The sequence below is a fragment of the Peromyscus californicus genome, unplaced genomic scaffold (assembly GCF_007827085.1).
Source record: "Peromyscus californicus insignis strain IS unplaced genomic scaffold, ASM782708v3 Scaffold_5__1_contigs__length_169319896, whole genome shotgun sequence".
NCBI classification, from domain to species: domain Eukaryota; kingdom Metazoa; phylum Chordata; class Mammalia; order Rodentia; family Cricetidae; genus Peromyscus; species Peromyscus californicus.
In genome coordinates this window covers 141,528,386-141,549,958 of record NW_026294573.1, presented here as the reverse complement: position 1 = coordinate 141,549,958, position 21,573 = coordinate 141,528,386, and the positions used below count along the sequence as shown (strand labels likewise).

At 41.1% G+C, this 21,573-nt stretch overlaps 1 protein-coding gene across 3 annotated transcripts in view; it reads right to left on the bottom strand.

Annotated features, from left to right (window-relative positions):
- The window catches only part of Fam110b (family with sequence similarity 110 member B), a 133,938-nt gene that overhangs the window by 93,399 nt on the left and 18,966 nt on the right, over positions 1-21,573 (bottom strand). Inside the window, exons 2-3 of one of the 3 annotated variants that reach the window (XM_052715554.1) lie at positions 15,529-15,610; positions 11,796-11,892 (exon numbers count right to left, since the gene is read on the bottom strand). The exons of 1 other annotated variant lie outside the window; for it this stretch is intronic. The gene's annotated coding sequence lies outside the window, so the exon portion shown is untranslated. The remainder of the gene's footprint in view (positions 1-11,795; positions 11,893-15,528; positions 15,611-21,573) is intronic. One more of the 3 variants, XM_052715553.1, reaches the window with a different exon arrangement.

The following is a 21,573-nucleotide window of genomic DNA, read 5'->3' as shown; positions in this document are numbered from 1 at the left end:
AGAGAAGGAGGAGGATCAATACAAGGGAGGAGCAAGGAGGATACTAAGGATGTCTAAAACAGTCATAAAGAATCATATTATTATTTACCTAAAATTACATATGTTACATATAAGTATATATGTATATGTATACATGCATAGTTTACATGAAGTTAGCCCACTTAGTCTGGTAATGCTCCCACAAGAACCATTTTCTCTCTAACAACAACATCAGTACCAGGCATAAGAAACCACCTTTTAAGATGTTAGTCATGGGGGTCCAAGAGGCCCTCACAATAATACAGTCTGCTGCTGTTGCCCTTAGTTGCCTCTAAGAGCTAAAGGTAAGTCCCTATTGCAGAAAACACCACACACTTTGGACACAGGGCTCAGAAGATTCATGCTGGATCTTAATTCAAAGCCTCCTTCCTGAAGACAAGCTTCCCTAGTTCCAGTAGCTATGAAGCTGCCAAGGAAGGGAAGCGATTAATTGTCCTATCCAGCTGTAGCATCTATGAACCACAAGGGCAGTCAATACAGCACAAGAATCCTAAGGGGGCAATGGCGATGCATATCTTGGTGGTAACAAACTGATCTCTAATTGTACTTAAGACCCACTCAACAGGAGGGAATTCATGCCTGGTTCTGGAAACCTAGCCAACTAACCAGGGCTTTGAAGAGGTCATGGGTCTTAGAGGAGAAGCCACAACTGCCACTTTAATAAACCAGAATGATTCCTAACTTCATTCTAAATATTTACCCTTGTATCCACAGGGAAGTGCAGCTCTCACCACTCATCAAGGAACTTCTCTTTGCAACAGATTGAGACCAGTGCAGAAAACAAAACCTGGTCAAAATACAGACAACAAGTGATCCCGGGGTGCCAATCCCAATAGATATGTCTACAACACAACTCCTGCACCTAACATTCAGAAAGCAACACAGAATTGGGAGGTGGGGGGAGAAAGATTGTAAGAGTTGTGTCTCCTGGAAATGACAGGGACGTGTCACCCATGACACCTCAATAATAATAGAGCTGCCTAAACAAAACCCGAACAAGGACAGAACCAATAAATAGGCTAATGTGTAAGAAGGAAATCTCATTGGGCCTCACCCTTAGAAAAAGAACTACTAGCAGTTAAAGAATGCTGAGAGCATTACTAGTCTTCTCCAGAGATGAACCCTCAACTAGTCATCCAGCACCAGTGGTCAGTCCTGAAATAGTGTGTGTGTGTGTGTGTGTGTGTGTGTGTGTGTGTGTGTGTGTGTGTGTGTATTTATTTGTATATGCAACACTAAACAGATTCAGCAGGTACTATTTATACATTTGTGTGTGTGTGTGTGTGTGTGTGTGTGTGTGTGTGTGTGTGTGTATGTATTTATTTGTATATGCAACACTAAACAGATTCAGCAGGTACTATTTATACATTTGTGTGTGTGTGTGTGTGTGTGTGTGTGTGTGTGTGTGTGTGTGTGTGTGTATGTGTGAGTGTGCAGGTGATTAAAGAAAAAGAAGCCATGAATTTGAGAGGAAGCAAGCAGGAGACTTAGAAGGATTGGAGGGAGGAAGGTAACAAGGAAACTGATGTGATTATATTTTAATATAAAAATTTAAAAGTCTAAAGGTCTAGGGGGAAAAATTAATCAGTGATTACTTCCAAACAAGAATAAGAGTTCCTGATGCACAAGAAAGTTTTGAGGCAGTAACAACTTTCCAGACAATGGCCGAATCCCTAATAGGTAAGACGTGCTCTAGAAGGTAGAGTCCATACCCCACGGGCTGCAACACCTACTGGCCAGCTGAGTGTACAGCTGCTGCCAGCATCTGGGCTGCCTCTTCCTGCTGCTTCTCCTCACAGGGAGAGACACACTAGTGGACAGACAGCTCCAGGTTATGTAATCAGCCAGGGACAAGACTCCAGTCTAGGAGGGTGCAACTGTCCAGAGGCTCTTACGTCCTGCCTGCTGAGCATCTGCTTCCTTTAATGTTCTTTGAATGGCAGCCAGTATTCAGGGTACTGCATTTCTACCCTGAGCACCATCTCCTTCACTATCTGGATCCTGGGGCCCCAGTGGGCAAGAATGTTAATATAAGATGCAAACCTTCCCAAGCTGCAGGGATCCAGGCTAGTCTGAAGTATAAGATGGACATCTAGGAATCAGAGATTAACCTGGCATATTAACCAGCTGCTCTTTATTTATTTCAGCTGATTTTGATGTAAATAGGGTTTTTAGATACAGAAAACCACACAAACACCACACACACACACATGCACACACACACACACACACACACACACACACACACACACACACAATTTGTAAAAAGGAATTAAATATAGATGTGTAGTACTTTCAGCATAAGACACACTGATATCTACTATGCTACATAAGTGCAGTCCTAGGCATAAAATGATGACATGTGGGTGGTGCATGAGGCACCAGAATGGCTGATCAGATTACTTAGCTAGCTCCCCACTGTTTTAAAAAGGCATTATTACTACACATTTATCTACCTACTTACCTTTCTTTCTTCTTTCTTTCTCTTTCTTTCTTTCTTTTTCTTTCTTCCTTCCTTCCTTCCTTCCTTCCTTCCTTCCTTCCTTTCTTTCTTTCTTTCTTTCTTTCCTTCCTTACTCCCTCCCTCCCTCCCTCCCTCTCTCTCTCTCTCTCCCCCCCTTCCTCCCTCCCTTCCTTCCTTTAGTGTGTGTGTGTGTGTGTGTGTGTGTGTGTGTGTAGATCCGTATGTGGATGTCAGATGAGGGAAGTTGGTTCTCTCCTTCCACCATGTGGGGATCCTGGGGGTTGAATTCAGGTTGCCAGGCTTGGAGTAAGTGCCTCTAGACACTGAGTTAACTGCCAGCCCCAGTTCCCCAATTTTAAGCATTCTGATAAGAGGATCCCACTGGGCACAATGAAAACAAACACAGTAAAGGAGTCCAGGGAGCTAAGGGGCTGACTATGTAAAATTATGTGTACAGGAATCGACTGCGGAACAAACCGGCCCCTGTGGATGGAACTGCTGTGAGTGCAGTCCTCTTCACTACTGCAGCTTCTTGAAAATGCACATGCTCTGCTTCAAATTAGTTACCATCTACAGTTTTAGAACTTATTCATCATAAACGCAATCAGTGCAATTCACTGAACAGAGTATGTGGAAGCAGGAAAGAGTGAATAGGAGAGCTCGGTCCAATAGTCCTGCCCTAGCTGTTCTTTCCTCTTAGCAGGTAAGCAGAAAGAAAGTAAGGCCAGGGGAGGTGGGAGGCCAGGCCACTGCATACTGCATATAAGACAGACCAGCCAATATTCAGTTCTGAGCACTCTTCCTAGCAGATGGCAGTACCAAATCCTACAGCTGAAAGTGAGAGGAGAGGATACAGGCACACTAGTTTGGGCAAAGTCCTTATTTACTGGATGACTAATGCCACAAAATGCTGTTGACCCCAAACCTTCCTCTGCCAATCAGTGTAGCAAAAACAATGTCACAAGTTGGTAATGTTGTGGCTGATACCATGGGCGGACTTCATCCAGAAGAATGTCCTCACTGTCTTACCTAACTGGCAACAAGATTCATTACCTGCTCTGGTTTTCTCTGATTGTGACTGACCCCAAATAGGCAGAATCAAAACAATGACAAATCTGCCTGTGGGAGAGGGATATGAGATCATCAGTTAACATGCTGGTAGAAAGATCGCCATCGCCCACTGGGCATGCTTAATCATAAAAATGGAGGAAGTGGATGAAAATGAAAAGCAGTGCATTTTAGATGAAGAGGGTGTGTCCATTTCTTACATTTATGCTCACTTTCTCATTCATGTGGTTAAATTACCATGATGCACCTGAGCCACTAAGATGGTCCATAGGAATTGGCATGGGGAATGACAGGTCATCGTCAGGCAATGAGGTGGCACAAAAGGGCTGTCATAGGGTAGGACAGGTCAGCCTGGGCCAATAAGATGGTCCAGAAGGACTGGCATGACAGGTCAGACTAGGTGACAGGGTGAGTTCAAAACCCAGATGAAATAAACTTCCCATTCCTAAATGTACTTCAAGGGGAAAACACCTCATTTATCAGTATAGTTTGTTTCAATAATCCAGAATCACATGTTAACAAGGTTTCTGAAGCAAGGATAGCAGAGAGAGGAGAAATATCCTAAAGTAGACCCTTTCAGCCTCATTTAAAATGGTCAAATATAGATGGTCCTGGCTGGTTATAATTCATTTTCCATGCATCCTAGTATGTTCTAAATTTTCAAATTTAAAAACAATTTTAAAATTTGTAATATAAATATTAGTAAAAAAAAAAAAAGAGCTCAATTCCCAGGGCTAAGATTTAACTCAGGTTTTATACTTAAAATGATGTGGAAATTGAGGGTAAAGGTTTAACTCAGTGATAGAATGCTTGCCTCGCATACACTAGGTCCCAGGTTCAATCCCGAGTACTGTGAGGAAAATGTTAAGTGAAAACTGGTATTACTCCCTGAAGTCCTACAGAGATGTGGTGCACACAGTCTTGCTGCTCAGATGGAACTAGAGAAGCTAGTTTCTTCTTCTTCTGGGACCAGTGAGGGGAGGGTAGTAGGTGAACCCTGGTCTCTAAAGTGGAGCGGTGGTACAGGAGTCCCAAAGCAACCTTGGCAAGAGCTGTCCTGCAGACAGGTCACTGACAGAGGCTCCTCTCATCACTTCAAGTACCAGTAAATGAACTGCTTAGAGAAGAGCAGAGTGCCTTTGTCTTCCGCTTGCTGTATGACAGGAGTCACAGGCTGTGGGTGAATTTGCTCTTGGGACAGAATTATTCATGCCCACAATAATAAATTTTGAAAAAAGCAGAAAGAAGAGGGAATTCACCAAGCTAGTCTGCCTGGGTGTCATATATTGTGGAAGGTACGACCTTTGAAGAGGTGATTTCAATAGAGGAGGCCAACTCCCTCTAGGGACTTAAATCATCAAAGATCACACCAGAAACAGCAAGAGAATTTCTGTGATCCTTCCCACTGTCCAGAGGGGCCTGGCACCTAAACACAGCCTCATTCAAAGAAGTAATTTCTTAAATGGCTGTTTGGTAGAATTATCAGAAAGCATTAGGTGGAATTTCAAGACCATGTAAATCTAGTAGAATTTATAACAGTAAGATATTTTATATGTGTGTGTCATATGAAATTGGACAGGAAGTAACAGGAAACAGAATTGGAGACAAATGCTTTTGTGACCCTGAGCACAGACCCAAAAAACTTCAGGCCTGCCTCTGTACTGCCTCTGACATTCAACAGGCACACTAAGACTGGGCATGTCATGTTCACATGGGGAACCTGACTCCATGGATACCACATTCTGGCAGTCAGACAACTCTGCATTGTCAGCAGAACCCAACACAGGCAGCTCTGGAAGAGATGATCAGGACAAGGGACGGCCAGAGAGATGCGTGCATGCGTGTGTGCCTGTGTACCAGCCGTCAGCCAGGTCAGATGAACTCCAGGTTCAATCTAAGCATATGACACCATGGATGAGAATTACTCTGAAGGTGCAACAAGGAGTCACCTCTTTCTCTAGCTCTAGCTCACTAATGTAACTTTCCTCAGAAATAACATGCACACATGTTGTGGGCCTATTCAATGCAAAGAGGTATAGCACAGGAGAACAACTCTGGAAGATTGGCTATGGGCCTCTTAACGGTAAAGGTCAAGTCTTTTCATCAAGGTGCTATGGCTGCTGGGCACCTGAGGTAGAGCCTCAGGTTCTCGGGAACTCCTAAAAGCTAAGCATGAAGTTCCTCCCACTCTGATAGGCGTGGGGCAGGGGGCTGGTTCTTGCAATATGTGTGACTTGATGCACCTATTACTTCCATAACTGTTTAAAGTAGATAAAGAGTACTTATGCTAAGAATAAGCTTAGAAAAAGACATCCTCACTACGCTACATACTTATAAATATGCTGAAGGCAGGCAACAGCAAAACAATCTCAATTTTCTCCATTGGTGTTAAATATGGTATCTCTCTGCTTTAAACATTTCAAGACTTCAGGGGCATAAAACGGCACAGTTCTGAGCAGAAAGCAGTCAGCATCAATGCCCCAGGGCGGATGGCCAGAGATGACAGCAACTGTCACTGGATCCACAATGAGTATCACTGAGAGATTTACTGTTTAAGCAAAAGGAGGTTAAGGTACATTTATTTATCATCAATCATCTCCGAGTGAGAGAAGGCCAACATGTCTCTCAATGAGTAAAATTATCTTTCCATAGCACACATACATTGGATGAGCTACTGAGCAAAAGAATCTAGAATTCATTTGATCTAATGTACCCTGAATAATTGCAACCCAGTCAGGCCCTGCCTAGGCTGTGCTGCAGTGATGCCTATCTGTCTAGTGACCAACTCTAAAGAAACTGGAGCAGTCTGAGATCGGAGGTACTCTGCACTGGGCAGAGAACAGAGGACAGTGAAGACACCCAGGCTTGCTGGTGTTGGCAACAATGAGAAGAAATGGCAGCTTTCCAATTCTAATGAACTGGGGAATCAAGTCAGGACACTGCTAGGAACAGTGCTCACTGGAAAAAGACTCCACTAAAAACATAAACAGCTTGCAAATAACCTTCCACATGAAAACACAACTACATCATTTATGACCGGCTTGTGCCTATAAATCAAAGAAGTTTTAACTCTACAATATAAACAAGAAGGAAGACAAAAGTACACACCTGAGTACAAACACCTGGGAAAAACTAAAGGTACTTTTCTGTTGTTTAGTTTTGAAAGGGAATCCTATATAACAGGAGCAACTTCTGCAGATGGCTAATCAACCTACATTACAGACTATGTTGAAAAAATTGTAACATACCATGGCTTTATTACACTGATATTTAAAAGACCAATCAATATATCAAGGTCTCAAGAAAAGAGGCAGGAAAATAAAAGCATACCTTCAGGTTATTGTCTTCTACCAAACATAATAAAGGCAGACTGCAGTACCCCACCCAGGGCTTCACTTCCCACAATTTCAGTGGCAGGTGGTCAGCCATTGCAAAAAAATACTAACTAGAAAACTTCAGACATACATCCGCCCCAATGTTTTGAATCACAAATAACTCTGAGGAGGGTCATGAAGTCCCATGCTGTCATTTTACCAGGAATTGATCAGGCCTTTGAGCTATCTACAGTGTATATTCAAGTCACCTGTTAGTCACTTACCAGTATCATCTCAGTCATAGGGTAGCTGCCCAGGTAGTTCAGTATCTATTGTCTAGCAAACCTTTATTTTACTTAATAATGGCCTCAAAGTGAAAACATGTACTGCAATATTGTTATAGCTGTTCTTATCATATTATTAGTTACTGTCATTAATCTCTTGCTGTAACTATTTTAAAAGTTAAAACCTTGCCAGAGGGATATATGCATAGGACAAAACAGTAAATGCAGGGTTCCTTACCATCTACCATCTTGGGCATCCACTAGATGTTATTAAAACATAATCTCCTATGGCTAAAGGGAATCATGATAATAAGACAACATCCCAAAATTCAGTTTAGGAAAATCTAGGTTGTATTCCAGAAATAATAAAAAAAAAAATTAGTAAACTCAGAGAAGAATATTCAAATCTTTCTCAGTTGCAAAGTTTAAAGAACTTCCTATTACTACATATTAAAATGTCGTCAAGCTTAGTTTGCTCTGATGATGCACAGGTCAGAGTGATAAAAGCAAGTAAGATAAACAATGAGAGGTGAAATCAAAGATTCCAGAGCTTTTCCTCATTGTGACAAAATACCTCATAGAAACAGCTCAGAAGGATAAATATCTGTCTTTGCTCAGTGTTTGCTCAGGGTTCCATCCTGCTCAGCAGGCCAAGTGCTCTAAGGCCGTGGCAGGGCAAAAATACCACAGTGGTACAGCAGGAGAGAGGAAAGTCGAGTGCCCTGTGACCACCAGGAAGCCTACTGAAAAGGTATGTCCATGGAAAGCTTTCACCCCAGAGCCTCACCTCCTCCTCCGACCAGGCTCTACTTTCTTCTTTTAGGATTTTTTTTTCAAGATTTATGTCTATGTGTGTCTTTTTTTTTTTTTTTTTTTTTTTTTTTTTGGTTTTTCAAGACAGGGTTTCTCTGTGTAGTTTTGGTGCCTTTCCTAGAACTCACTCTGTAGATCAGGCTGGGCCTCAAACTCACAAAGATCTGCCTGGCTCTGCCTCCCGAGTGCTGGGATTAACGGTGTGCGTCACCACTGCCCAATGTGTCTGTCTTTTTGAGTGCATGCTATATGTATGTGGGTACCTGCAGGGGCCAGAAGAGGATGTCAGATCCCATGGAACTGGAATTAAAGGCAGTTGTGAGACACGTGATATGGGTGCTGGGAACCAAACTTGGGTCCCCTGGAAAAGCTGTAAGTGCTCTTAACCACCAACCCATCTATCCACCCCATTACACTCTACCTTCTAATAATCCATTGGGTGTGAACTCATGGATGGATTGATCCATTGATGAAGTCAGCACTTCATGATCAAGTCTTCCTCCACAGCACCATCAGCCAGGGATTAAGTCCTTGGGGGAATATTTCATATGAAAATCCTACAGTCTAAGCAATGCACATTTAGGTGTCATCTTCACTACCCAAAGAACAGCACCCTAACTTCTTGATTTTCAGAAACTTTTACTTTGCTCTTCTCCAAATGTTGAGAAGAACTTGTGTTTTCCTTACTTGTTTACTCACAGGACAAACCATAACCTATCAATACAATCATAAAATGTTTTCTCACTCTAGAGGGGGCAGGACCTGGGAGCATGGAGCCAATAGATGAATGAGGTGGACCAAAGTCTCATGTGAAAGCCAACTTTATTCAGAGCCCCAGACAATTTACACTCTAAGGGTTAAGAAAGGTCAGATGAGTAAAGTTCTCATGAGTTTAAGCTGTATATACAATCATAAGGACAAGACACATGTGCCAAAAATGTCTTCTATAGAGGTATATAAGGATATTTTGAACATTTGATTGAATAACAACAATAAGCAATGAGTAATCTGAACTAAATTCTCTCCTATCTGCTACAATCTGGGAGGAACACAAAAACTCATTCCAAGAACAATTTCATGTTTTGAAGAAACTGAGGTCACAATACTCTTGTCTTGTTGTCTTGGAGTGTTCTCACAAGCAGTCAGAATTCTCACACAACTCCCTCCATTCCTGTACCATGTTCTAATAATAAAGTAAAAAATTACAAATTTACTTTAAAAATCATACTGAAAAGAGGCTGGTGTCTACTGCTGAGAAGAACACTTTGCAAATCCAGGTTTAGATTTCTATCATAGGACCTAGTGATATCCTTTAAGGTTGGCAAGTCTTCATTTCAAACAGATCATACAACTCTTGCCCAAGACTGGTCCTTCCTTGCAAAATTCAGAGAGAGATTTGTAAAAATGCAACCATAATACTGCTCGTTGCCAGAAAATACTGATGTGGATAGAGGCAGAATGCTTTTTTCCAAAATCACCTGTGAAAAGAAGGATCTGAGAGCACCAATGAAACCACCTCAGAGAGCAGAGACTGAGAGGCACCATCAGGGATCCCCATCGGGTCGGGAACCCCTTCCCCAGGCACAGGCTAGGCAGGTCTGCTGGAGCAGAGGCCACGGCAGCAGTGACGGCAGCAATGGGATCATTGCTCAGGCTAGCTACTACTCTTGGGTAGGATGCTCATCAGCCTCCCCTCTCAAGAGGCAAGGAGCCCTGGGACAGCAGGGTCCTCAGAGTAAGGTCTAGAAGGATGGAGAGCAGGCAAGCAGGGAAGAAAGGAGGGAGAGGGCAACAGGGAGACTGCAGGAGGAAAGCAAGCAGACACCAGCCATCAGCATCCCAAAATTCAGACAGAACTGGCCTTGCTGCATTCAAATACACACATCCTCCCAAGGAAATTACTTTCTTTACAGTTCTGTTTCACAGGGCTACTAGAAGCAACTCTGAAAGTCTTCATGCCCTCAGGATTTTAGCAAATGGGTTCTCATTCACTCAGTCCCCTCGAAGCATTTTCAGCTCCGTTCTCATTTACACTGTACATGTCCAATGCTGGCATACAGACAAAGAAAGGTTTCAGATGGAGTTGCTTGCTAATGTGTGAGACTCATAGTGAACTACATAATTATACACCCTTTTCTTTAAAATTCTCATGTATGTCTTTGTGGTGTTTTGTGTGTGTGTGTGTGTGTGTGTGTGTGTGTGTGTGTGTGTGTGTGTGTGTGTGTGTTGCTAGGGATGGAGCCCAGTGCCTTGTGCATGCTGAGCACAAATTCTACTCCTGAGCTCCACCCCAGCTCTATATAACATTTGTCTGCCTGGAAATGTCATTCATTTCAACTGCACACAAAGCAAATGCTATGAAATGAGTGCTGAGGAAATTCTCTAATGCAATAGATTTAACTATGTTTTTAGTTCAAAGGACAAGGAAAAGAAAGCCAAATTTTAAGTAAGATGCATTTAATTTATGTACAGTGTATGTGTATTGTTTAATTTCAGGTTGCTTTGCTCCTTAAAGTTTGGGAAAAGAACATAAAGGTGATATAGTTCAGAACATTTCATATTTAATACGGAGAAACTATCTGGAAAGAGAACAAATAATTATGTATATTTAATTGCTTTTAAACTTATAAAAACCCAAGACTATTCTGTTCTTTATATTTAAATAGTATGGTAGGAATAGAAGGATGTAGGAATATATAACATTAACTATTCACTCCACTTGCCAATCACACCAAAGCTTTTATGAATGAAGCTTTGTGATCAAAGCGGAGGCAATTATTTAATGAACTAACCAAGATTACTGAACTTGTAGCCCTTCTTCCCTCCTACTGCTGGGCTCTCATCAGCATTCAGGGTCATGGCATGTGTCCTATTACAAACACATCATGACAGCACTATTACCATGTTATCACTGTCACTGAGGGCTCCCTCTCATGAGGTATGCACTGTGTGCCTGGAACACTGTATTTTGTATAAACCAACTAATCCAGTACTTGCAGAATCACGAGAAAGAATTGCTACCATCTGCATCCTGCAGAAGAGCAGAGCATCAAGAACTGTGCACACGTCCAGGTTGTGTCTACATGTGAAATGTGTCCATGTTTCACACATACCTTGTATATATGGACAGAAGATCATCTTAGAGGGCACTTAGGTGCTCCTGTATTTTTACTGTGACATAGCACAGTAATAGAGAAAAATCTTCGTCTTGGGACTGTCATGTCAGGTCTCAGGGTCGGTGGAAATGTTCACACAGTAATTGGCTACGGAGTGGTACTGCTGCTGCTGTGTTTACCATATGTAATTCTGATTCTCACAGGCCTAATTGTGAAGATTAAATACAAACAGAAAGTAGGTTCAGGTGACTCAGAAAAGGCTACTGTAGGCAAACGCCCAAGTCCTACACAGAGGGCAGGAGGGCATTCATTTCCGGGCCAATGGCGATGATGAAAGGAGTGTGCGTACTGGAACAGCTGCGGCCCGGTGGTTAGACCATCACCAGAAGCCCTGGGAAAGAGGCAGGGCACCACTTTCAGATGTGTTTTCCCCAGCCCCTCTCATGCCACCCAACTGCAGAGGTGTACCCCGATCACTGGCTGGTCCTGCAAGGCCTCCACACATGTGCTGAATGAATACAGAGACAGGAGGAAGCGAACAGGAGGCAGGAGTGAGTGAGGAGAAAAAAGGAAGGGAAAGGAGAGGAAACCAGAAAAACAAAGGGATGCAAAGATTCTGTATAACACATGAAAGAAATGCATTTACTATGGGTAGATTTATATGTGAGCTTAATAATACACTTTAAAATATGATTACCCTTTATTTCCCTTCTAGGCCATGGAGTCCTGGCAGCTTTCAATTCAAGACTCAGAAAAAATAGGAATGATGTTCTCAGTGTCCAGCTTGGGGATTTCTGCAAGAAAATAGACATAGACTAAATGTTCTAATGGACAAGAACAGAGGGTTTCAAAGAGCATTAAGACAAAATCAGTTTCAATGAATAACATAAGGCACTGCATTTCCTAAAACTCTGAGGGGAAAGATGGGTGGCAGACCTACTCCGAGCTAATGTACCAGGCTTTACATTGGTTGAAGAAAACAACAAAATCAACACCTGAGTGGGTTTGCTCTGTGCACTCGACCAGCCACAAGTGACCTGAGACTCATCCTGGGTTTCACATGCCCCCAAATGCAGCATCCCTTGTAGTACCCACCAGGACTCCAGCTCATAGGACTGGGTGCAGCAGGAAGGGGCTGCTGACACACCACAGCAGAACTGGGCAAAGGAAACAGAACTAGTACTTTTAGAAATCAGTTCTTATTATAAAGGAAGTGAACAGTGTATGTGTTTTAGCTTTCCCTGTGCCCCAAATGAAACACAGACCTGGACTCAAAACAAGAGTGTTCCTATACGTCATAGAAGGCAGCCAGCCCTTGGGTTAGGCCATGTCAGATTATGAGCACACAATACCTCATTTCCAGGAAGGAAAAATTAACTTTGATGGGACATGTGGCTGGCTCTAACCAACATGCCGCATTTTTAAAAGCTGATGGGAAACTGAGGCTCCCTGAGGGAAGTCGCTCAGCAAATCTCTTGTATGTGTGACTGCTGTCACTGTATTTGGGGATAGCTGCATGAATCATCAAAGCAATGTTTATCCAGACATCTGGCAACTCAGAAGAAGAGTCAGTGCTGGAAATTTTAACTCTCTGTTCTTCACACATCTGTTTTTGTCAGATAGCAAAGGACTGCATCTTTGCTTGAAAGTGGAGACACCCGGCAGGGAAGGAAAGTTCTGGATGCATAGGTGTCTTCTTCATTGAGAGCCACTATCCATGCACAGATAGAAGAATAACTGGTAACTAAGGAATTACTTGCAATTGGAACTGATGACAGTTAAGGGCCACATCACTTGGGGTCTTTGCCAGATTTCCAACCATCACATGTCCCTTTCTGGAATGATGTATGATGAATGATAATAAAGTTTATTAGTAAGCCTGCACATGTTGACCCAGATTTTATATGGCTTCAAGAACTGCACAAAAAGCCTGAAAATGTCTACTTTAGTAACAACTAAGAGTGATGCACCCCCCACGCGGTCACCTACAAATAGTCTGCTTCTGTTGGATCACTCAGTGATGCTCAGCAATAGCATGAAGTAGAACTTAGCACTAGACTGAATAAATGAAGACTCAACTTCCACATTTCTCTTTGGTTCATTTGGTGCATGAATTTTAATGAAATTATTTTATATGGGATTCCAGGGATTCAAATCAATAAAAATCATTTACTTTTAGAATTATTTTAAAGTGCTTTTAATCTACAGGATGTTTGAGCCCAATTTAATTGGTTGTGACTCAGAATAAAATGAATGGTTTTGTACTATGCTGTTTTGTAACCAGTGGGTTTTTTTTTTATTTTGGCTTAAAATTTCTTTTTCAGCTTTATGATTACTCTTGCCTACTTTCATACTTTTGAAGAGAGAAAAATGAAGAGCTAAACTCTGTTATGATTCAGAGATTTTAGAGCCACACAATTATGGCTGAGATGGAAGAACACAAGAAAGCCAGTAGCAGTTTATCTTCAGAGTTGCCATGTGAAATCAAAGCCATCCTACTAAAACAATTAACATCATAGATGCCTGAACCTCAGAGGCCTTATGGTTGTGTGCACAGTTGATCCATTTTTACTGATGAATCCCCAGAGTGGTTATATGCCTGCTCCAAAGTCACACAGCACACCTCTGATCTCAGGTCTCCTACATGCCAATATGATTCTCTATTACTTCACAGTTGATCCTTAATTTCCACAAATCTCTGAAGAGCTTATAATTATATCTATTATAGTATAAAATAAAAATATTCTATGGTATTAATATAAAATAATTAATATAAAATATTAATACCACCACTTCATAGAGCAACTTGACCACTAGAGCATAATCTACATTTTGTTCTACTGTTCACACTAGCTGGCATGCTGAAGACCCATGGGAAACTGAAGTAAAATGTGGGATATTCTAAACTTGAGTAATACAAAACTACAATTTCTCTCTTATTCCTAGTCAGATCATAATGATAGGGTTTGCTAAAATACAGTTTCAAGTGATTTTATAGCCATCTCTCAAGCAAACTCAAAGTATACACAAGCAACGTGTAAAGTAAGAATTTGAGGGCTATTCAAATTAAGATTTTGTATTCTCTAAAACTCCAGAACTGCTCAGTTTGCTCAGACCAGCAGTTGCCTGTTGACTCCCACTATTTAGTCAGTCAGTACTGGGTGCATGTGACCCAAAAAGCCTGAGGCAATGACCAGCTTACTTCCGACCAATGAACACATTGCTGCAGGATGGCCTTCTCTGTGGCCTGAAGGTTCCAATGGGATGCATGTGCATGTGTGTAGGGGGGGGGGGGGGGGTAGCAAATCCACTGGTGATCATTTGTCTAAAGGGTATGAATTGACACACACAAATAAGTAAAGAGTGTGTGCAAGGATGAAAGGGAAGATCCACTAACCAGGGCGGCAGGGGACAGAACCCTCTACACATGTGACAGAGAGCAAATAGTCCAGGAAAGAAAGCATCCATTAAGAAGGATTTATTTCCCGAAACTGGGAAGCAATTAAGTACAGTCTGCCCTATGTAGTCATTGATTCTTATCTTTGAATTTAACCAACAGTTCTTAGAAAACATTTGGAGGAACAATTTCAACTTCACTGAAAATGTACAGAATTCTTATTATCACTCATGAACAAGGTAATGTAACAACTATTTATACAGCATCTACACTGTACCCATTATCTAAGTCAGTCAGAGGTGATTTAAAAGTATATGGAAGATGCCTATAGGTTCTTTGAAAATGCCATTTTATAAGAGGGACTTGAATATCCACAGACTTTTGCAAATGAGGGTTGTCTGGGAACCAGTCTTTTGCAGATATCAACATACGATGGTAGCTTTCTTATATTTTTTTCATATAAACTCAAAATTGTTCTAAAAATCTCATTGTCAAGTAACCATACTAAGGAAGAAGGAATAGAATCTTGATTTCAACAGTTTGTCAACAATGGAGAGTACCATGTAAGCATACAAAGAAATTGTCAGCATAATTAAAAAGAAGTTTAAGAAATCCTTAGTGAGGTCCCTGACACAGCTACTAGAACAGTTAAACAACATCTGAAAAAGGAATTGTGGTAGAGAATTCAGAATGATACAAGCACTCTAAAACACAATTTGGCAGGTTTTTTTTCCTACAGCAGAGAACACATTTGTTTGACTTAATAATTCTCTTTCTAGGTATGAGGAATGAAAACCCCAGCTTCCACACAAAGATTGACACAGGAATGTTCACAGTAGCCTTACTCATTAGAGCCCCAAACCTGAAATAATCCAGATATCCATCAGCTAGTAAATGGATAAACAAATTATTATGTGGAAAATACTACTCAGGAAAAAGAAAAACAGTTGAAGCATATGACAATATAAAGGAATAGAGAAATAATATACCATATCTGTCAGATACAAACTACTAAAGGTCTGGTCCCACTTACTTAAAATTCTGGAGAAGGCAAAATTCCATCAATAGACATCAGATCAAGGGCTGCCAGGAGTGGAGGGGATGGGCGAGACCAACTACAAAGAGGTAGGAGGTGTGTCAGATGATAGAAACACAGACCACGGCTGCAACAGTGGCTATTGTACATATCTGTGGAACTCCTGAACTGTATACTGGAAGTCAGTAAGTCTGACTCTATATACATTAATTGTATATACATTGTACCTTAAATACATTGTACCTTACATACCACCATCAATTAACCTAAAAATCCTTAACTTCATCTGTAAGACATAAAAACTCTTCATGGGATGATTCTCCAGATCCCCAAAAACCTAAGAAGAATCATAGTAACCCACAGTGGCTACATGCCACAAAGAAAGTATTCCATTGTTCTACAACTTCCACTGGGCTGTAGTCTTGCTAATAGATTTCTAAGGTATTAGCCTAGTAATATTTAATCTATAACCAATCTTTTCATTGTAAAAGGATAGACTTCTACAATTTGATAGTTTGTGGATGGTAAAATATGGAGACATGTTGGGGGATATTTGATCATACTGTGAACCCCGAGCTAACGTTTGGGTTAGGAGGCTGAGTTAGCACAGTAGTCATAGAGCATCAGAGGGCATCTGCAAGAGATAGAGAGACACATTGGAAGTGGAGGGATTTTGAGTGGCAAGGCTTTTTTGTTTTGGGGGAGTGGAAGGTCAGGCTTTCAGCAACACCAACAAGGAGAGGAGGTCAGCTAGTTGTTATTCAACCTCTCTGAGCTAGCAAGTTTTTCCCCAAGCCTTTGAATTTCAAGTCTTATTTATAAATAGAACAATGGAGATTTAGTTAAAGCTACCTTTAGTGGCAGTAACAGAGCTGCTGCCTGCAGAAACAGAATTCCCACCAGGCTTTGGCCTAACTCCGGTAACTGCGGGGTTGCAACTACTGGCTGAAAAAGCAGTATATTGAGGCGCAGCCACTGTGCTGAAGATAAAACAACAGAGACAGAAGACGGTAAAACCAACTGTGGAAACTTGAAACTCTTCTTGAAATACTTGAATAAATATTTCTCAAGGGGCTTCTATGTATTGGTCCCTATCTAGATAGAAACAGACATTAAGATTAGGCAAGAAAAGCCATCACTCACACCAAGTTCACCATACCAAAAGTGCAATGTCTTCTATGGTAGAAGTTATATATTTATGTAGGTGCAAAAGACCTGCTGTCTCTTGAGATAATGACTGCACTGTAATTACAGCATAAATACCAGAGTAACTACAGGCTGTATTGTCAGAAGTAAAACACTCAGTATAAAGTGAGTTCTACTGTGCTGTGTGAACTGGTCAGCCCAAATAGGGTACTGGTGTGCCTAGGGTGGACTCACAAGCTTCCTTCTAAAATGCATCTTAAGACCTCTCGATCTTTTACGGTAATAACAATGACCCTCCACTACTAAAGTCTAAAAATGGTGCATGAAACAAAAGTGACCCAGTCCCCACCAAACTAGTAAAAGTGAAAGGTAGTACCAGATCTTGGCAAAGGGAGGCACTGGCAGACAGAAAGGTATGGTACTTTGAATGAGAATGGCCCCCATAGGGTCATCTATTTGAATACTTGGTGTCATTGTTTGGGGGAAAGATTAGGAGGTGTGGCCTTGTTGGAGGAGGTGCATCACTGGAGGTGGCCTCTGAGGCTTCAGAAGCCCATGCCAGGCCAAGTCTCTTCACTCTTTACATCCAATTTGAAGATAAGATGTAATCTCTGCTCCAGTACCATGTCTGCCTGCCACCATGTTCCCTGACATGAAGGTCTCTGAAACTATAAGTGGCCCCCCAAATTAAATCCTTTCCTTTATAAGTTGCCTTGACTGTGTCTCTTCATAGGAATAGAAATGTAACTAAGACAAAAGGAGGCCTAGAAATATTTAAATCAACTGGCAAAGTTCATTGGCATGAAAATGGAGCTATGTTCTGAGCATGGAGGGACAGAAAGCATTCTGAGTGGCAGAAGTTATAGAGAAGCACTGTGACTCATGGCAAGCACATTCTAGTAACTGAACAGCCTAAGGTTTGAACAGGCTGCCTTGTAAAGCAAGGAGATCTGGAGGCAGCAATGAACTCTGCCCTAATATTTAACAGATATGCCTCCTGGATCAGTATCACTACCTCACAATCTGTTTCCCAAAACTCAGGCTTTCAACCTGATCAACAAAACTGATCATTCCCATATCCTGCTGTGCTCACACCCTCCATGTTCTGTCAAATCCTCTGTCCCAGACTCACCTGCTGCAGACAGCAGCACCCTCTCCATCAACTCTTTCACAGCTACTCAAATGTAGGATGGTGGCAGACAAGGCTTTTAGGGATGAGCCTCATCAGCCATTGTCCTTCATGTGGCTGGGTCCCAGATACTCAAGAACCATGAGCAGAAGTCCCCAGCTGGTCATGCTTTTTCCTTTATCATGTGTGCATTCTGTCCGCTATCTGAATACCTCTCCTACATCCTGTCATGTCCGGAATCTTCAGCCCATTTAACCTTCTCTCAGATCACCCTGCTTTTGAGTGCATTTCCCTGGCCTCTCTAAGCTTTATTTCTAAGCTTCTTGCCATTCTCTGGCACCTTGCTAGGTTCCATGAAGACACCGAGTCCAGGTAAAACCAGCTACTGTTGTAACTCCACACTAGGCCATAAACCCATCCTAGTTATCTCAGCCCCTAGGATAGAACCCAAGAAGTGAGACCTCACATGCTTGTGAAAGAATCAGGGCTCCCAAGACAACAGTTAGCTGCATAGGTGGCATGTCTCATCTTATCCATTCAGTGCTGAGCCAGCTTGGGTTATGTGACAGTTTTTGGAAGTCCAAGCAAATATCATTTCGAAGCTATTAAAAGTGGAAGGTGGGCAACTCTCAAAAAAAAAAAAAAAAGGCTTCCTTTAATTGGGACACAGGGAAATAGCCAAAATGATGACCCAAAGAACATTTCTAAACATTCTGGACACGTGAATTTAAATCTTGTCTCTATAGCACGGTGTGACTTAAGCAACTCATTTTCCCTCTAAAGACCCGTCTCCATATCTGTAACATGAGAACAATAAAATCCTTACCTAAAAGGGTCCTATCAGTATTAAATGTCTAAGAGTTAGCAAATGATCCACAGGGCTCTGTCTACTCAGTGCTGGTTGGCTGTGTGGCAGCATCCCTGACACAGGCAGAACCAGGTCACATCCTGGCTACTACTGTGACTGATGGACTGAGAGTTTCCCTGGGCAGTTGGCTTCTGCATCAATAAATGGAAACCGTTCTTATTTTAGATGAAAGTATTGTGACAAAATATGTAAAAATGCTGGGCATAAAGGAGGCATGCAACAGAATGGTTTTTTGTTGTTGTTTGTTGTTTTGTTTTTTTCTAATTCTACTCCTTTCTAGACCACTGATTTCTGGGCAACCTAAAAATTTTTCATCCAAAAAAGACTACACAATTAATGATAGTTTGAAAGTCAAACCAAAATGATGTGGTGGTGGTACATGCCTTTAATCCTAGCACTTGGGAGGCAGAAGCAGGCAGAGTTCAAGGTCAACCAGGTCTACAGAGCAAGTTCTAGGACAGCCAGGGTTACACAAAGAAACCCTATCTTGAAGAAAAAAAAAAAAAAAGACTGTGAGCACCTCACACCAATGTTCTTCTCATGGGACAGGTGCCTTGAAGAAGCCGTTTTTTTCCTGGAGATTAATTTATATGGACTAAGCTGAAAAAGAGTTCCATAAATATAGAATTTTACAGAAAAGAAATAGCACACTAAAAGTTTCATTAAGTAAACTCAAATTAAATTCATCTAGCCAATCATTCATATTCGTGAATTCTCTATAAACAGCACTTAGCAACCACAGTCAAAGAAATGTTATATTCATGGTAACAATATCTAAAGAACAGCTTGATGGAAAAATCTATGTAACTTGCTTCAATGCCAGTATCACACATCTTTTGAGGATAAACATGTACCCACCTGCAAATTAAGAATAGAAGCATCCAGTTGTAAAGAACACCCCTTTACCAAAAGAGCACTATATATCTCAAATGTTCACTTCTCACACTTCTATAAATGGTATGTCATCATACAGCTAGCTCATCACAGTAACACACGATCTTAAACCTAGCACATTATTAGCTGCATATTATTCAATCACTAATCATGTCATTCTCTAGGGTTCCAATGACTAGGAGTCAGAACCTCAAAGAAACTCAGAAAAGATTACAGAAATTATGAACCAAATCTAGACTTTAATAGTTCCCAACCAAATGGCCAGAAGTCTTAGGAGGTCTATTATTTATTCCAGATACACAAATAGAAACAAGGGCCTCAGGAGCAGTCTTAGGACAGGGGAAACAGGCTGGAAAGGACAGTGAAGTCCCCTTACTTTAAACGTTTTCATTTGTGATATTTCCTAAATTCCAAATACTTCAAGAGGTATTTTTGTTATGGTCATGCTAGTCCTTCCACTTGTCCAGTAAAAAATGTGCCTTGTAGTTGTTAAATTCTCATGTGTAAAATCCCTTTTTAACTTGTGGAAAATATTTCTTTGAAGAAAAACACAGGGATGATGAACCCCCAACCACCTAAGGCAGAAAGAATTGATCTTACCTTGATGGTGACTTTTAAAGTATTATTTTTAAATGACTAGCTATTAAATTAGTCACTGTGTTGCTTGAAAAATAAAAATTATAGAATATTATTTAAGTCACCCTCGGATATAATGCCAAGAAACTGTGTCAACACATTTCTGCTTCCTATTATTATACTCTGGCAATTTTCCACCCTTTGCAAGCATCTCCAAACAACTAAGAGGTAACTTCAATAAAATGCAAGTCCTTCTTTTTTCCTTAAAAAGTCCAGGCTAAGATACTCTAGTCAAATCAGTGAGCTTCAGGTAAGAGATCCCATCTCAAAAGATAATACAGACAGACAGAAAGCATGTATAGGCCTGTGGACAAGCACCTGAATACGAACACACACACACACACACACACACACACACACACACACACACACACACACACACACAGATTTTGAACTTGAACTACAGCTCAGTAGCAGACTGCTGGTCTATTGTGTACAAGGCCCTTTGTTCTACCCCAATACTACAGAAAAAAAAAGAAAGAAAGGAAGAAAGAAAGAAAAGAAAACCTCTACAATATATTTAACATGGGGTTCAGGACACAATGTCTTAGCTTGCTTAAAGACAACAGGCTCCAATGAGCATCACTTCCAAGGACACGGCTTTCCCACATACCTCTGTTCCTTGAGAGATAATCACTAACAACCCACCAACTTGGCTCTCTCCTCTATGCTAGATATATAATTGGAGCTTCTTCAAGTGCTTTTCTGAGCAGGTGGCACTAATTCCAAGCCAAAAAAAAAACCCTACTCTTGGTTTTCCCGAAGATCCTAAGATCCATTCATCTCCTTCAGAAGCAAGGGTAAAAAGACGCCAATATCAACACCGGTGTGTTCTGCTATCCTACAAAATTAAATATAGCATTAGCAAAATATAATGTAATCTATTGGGCACAACTTTTCTATTAAGGCTTCAGCATGTTTTATTGAAACATGTTTTTATATTATATATTTTTAAATTAAATAAAATATGCATAACATTAAATTTATCATCTTAATCATCTTAATCATACCACTGGGTGATGAAATCCACTCACTGTGCTATGCACCATTACCAGCATCCATTTCCAGAACTATTTTCCTCTTAAAAACCTATGCTCTGCTCATTAAGCAATTCTGTATTCTTCCCTTCCCAGTCTGGTCCATGTCTGTTTTCCTTCTCAACTGACTATACTTGATACTTGGTTCAAACAGGATCATGTAACACTGTCATCTCATAGTCAGCTTCTTTTAAGTTGCATAATGTCCCCCATGGTTCAGCCATGCTGCAGTGTGTTTCACAGGACATTTCTCACTTCTTTTTTTTTTTTTTTTTTGGTTTTTCAAGACAGGGTTTCTCTGTGTAGCTTTGCGCCTTTCCTGGAACTCACTT